The sequence below is a fragment of the Antechinus flavipes genome, chromosome 2, assembly GCF_016432865.1.
Source record: "Antechinus flavipes isolate AdamAnt ecotype Samford, QLD, Australia chromosome 2, AdamAnt_v2, whole genome shotgun sequence".
NCBI classification, from domain to species: domain Eukaryota; kingdom Metazoa; phylum Chordata; class Mammalia; order Dasyuromorphia; family Dasyuridae; genus Antechinus; species Antechinus flavipes.
The window spans coordinates 361,770,003-361,772,256 of record NC_067399.1 but is presented as its reverse complement, the minus strand read 5'-3'; the positions used below and the strand labels follow the sequence as shown (position 1 = coordinate 361,772,256).

Below are 2,254 nucleotides of genomic sequence, written 5' to 3'. Positions count from 1 at the left end.
TTCCGGCTTGCCGGCGTTGCAACCGCTGCCTTCCGCCGGACTGGAGCCCAGAGCCACCGCAATATCCGTTCCGCCTCCTCGGTTCGTCCCGCCAATCTCGAGGCAGTACGAGTGCCCGGCCCTCTCTCTCCTAACCCCTCCCATGACTGTCTATCCAGCAAGATTCACCTAACCTGCTCTCAAGTGGAAGGCACAGTAGTTGAAAAGCTAGAACTATGTGGGCAAATCATTTCACTTCGGTTTCTTCTCCGTCTAAAAGGGAGATAATAATAACATGTTCCTTAAAGAGTTGTAATGAGGATAATAAAATGTGATAAAATTTGCAAAGTTCCTTGTGCTATATGAATGTTAGCTATAGGGCTTTGGGGATAGTGGTAGTAGTGGTGGTGGTGGTAGGGCTAGTACCTTTAGGATGCGTTTTTATATGTTGGAGGGGATGTGTGAAAACAGGGACACTGATACATTGTTGGTGGAATTGTGAACACATCCAGCCATTCTGGAGAGCAATTTGGAACTACGCTCAAAAAGTTATCAAACTGTGCATACCCTTTGATCCAGCAGTGTTACTACTGGGCTTATATCCCAAAGAAATACTAAAGAAGGGAAAGGGACCTGTATGTGCCAAAATGTTTGTCGCAGCCCTGTTTGTAGTGGCTAGAAGCTGGAAAATGAATGGATGCCCATCAATTGGAGAATGGCTGGGTAAATTGTGGTATATGAACATTATGGAATATTATTGTTCTGTAAGGAATGACCAGCAGGATGAATATAGAGAGGACTGGCAAGACTTACATGAACTGATGCTAAGTGACAACATTGTAAAAGAAAAACAATTGGAGAATTCTGTGCTATGAAATGACCAGCCATGAATCAGAGGACCTATGATGAATAAATGAATGCTTCCCATTTCTTGACAGAAAATTGTTGAAAAAGAGGTACAAAATAAAGCATCCATTTTTCAGACACAATGTGTTTTGACAATGTTAAATTGTTACGAGAGGATGGGGAAAGAGACAGGGATTAAAGAGACAAAGAAGGCTAATGATAGTGATGCCAATTAAAGGAAAAAAGAAAAGAATGTCAATGAAACATTTTTTAAAAATATACACATAAAAGGTGAAAGGGGAGTTCAGAGTTGGAATTACTATGATGATTAGCATATATACTTTAAAAAATCTTATGAAATCCATGGTTTCATTTTTTTTTAACCTGAAAATGTTTATGTTTGTTAGTGTTTGTCAAGTTCAGAATGACAAAAAGTTTTTTTAAAAAAGCATTAACATGTGGGAGTTTGATTAAATGACTTCTAAAGTCCTTTCCATTTTTAATATTCTTTGAGCACAAATCCCTTGGTTCTCAACAAAATACTGCCTTCATTGCCTACAAAAGCTAACCTTATCACTCTGCACTAGACATAGAATGGTTTCTCCCTTTTCTTGCTTCCCCTTTCCCTCACTTCATGTTGTTTCCCCCTTCCATGCCACTTTTCTGGAAATGGTTGCCCCCTGATTCAATCACAATAAGGACAATATAAACCAGCTAGTAAGCCTCAACAAAAGCAGGGAGAGACTGTAAGCTACAATCAAATTAACTGATCATGTCAGTGTTATAACTAATAATTCTGTCTCCTTGGTCAGATAGTGAATAAAGATGGCTAGAAGACAAGAGAGACCTTGCTGACTGTCTATGTACACAAGATTAAAATGGAACAGAGACTCTAGCATATGACTGATGCAGAAGAGACAGTGAAAAATCCTAGTACTATGTTCTTATGGTGGAAATATCTTGAGGCTACTAGTGAGCAAACTGCCAGGGAAGCAGTGAAGATTCATCAGGGGAGGAGTTCATCTGAAGTATGACTATAGAGGTAGGCAAGGGGAAGTATCTTTTGGCAAATTCATGTTTTAACTATTTTTACTAACTAGATGTTCTATAGTTTATCATTGTTTCTGCCTATAAAAGCTGTCTGCATCCTCTAAATTTCAGAATCTTGGTTCTGTTTACTTTTTCTCTTAATTTTTCTTTTCCTCCTTCTTTTCTGTACCCACTTCAGAGAAAGATCAGGTCTAAAGTCCTCCTTATTCTGGAAGGCATTATGAGAACAGCAAAATATCCTATGCCTTTTAGCCAAAGATATAACTAAATGTTAATCTTCTCAAGTATGTTTGTGCAGATAGAGAAAGAAGATTTTCACACTCATCTCAAATATGCCTCGTTATAATTATTAAAATACTCTACATTTTCTTTTGACTGG

At 38.4% G+C, this 2,254-nt stretch overlaps 1 protein-coding gene across 3 annotated transcripts in view; it reads left to right on the top strand.

Annotated features, from left to right (window-relative positions):
• The first annotated feature begins 1,657 nt into the window (after positions 1-1,657).
• Positions 1,658-2,254, top strand: part of SEC24A (SEC24 homolog A, COPII coat complex component) — a 92,734-nt gene continuing 92,137 nt past the window's right edge. The window contains exon 1 of one of the 3 annotated variants that reach the window (XM_051978178.1): positions 1,658-1,867. The gene's annotated coding sequence lies outside the window, so the exon portion shown is untranslated. The remainder of the gene's footprint in view (positions 1,868-2,254) is intronic. The other 2 variants (XM_051978176.1, XM_051978175.1) reach the window with 2 other exon arrangements.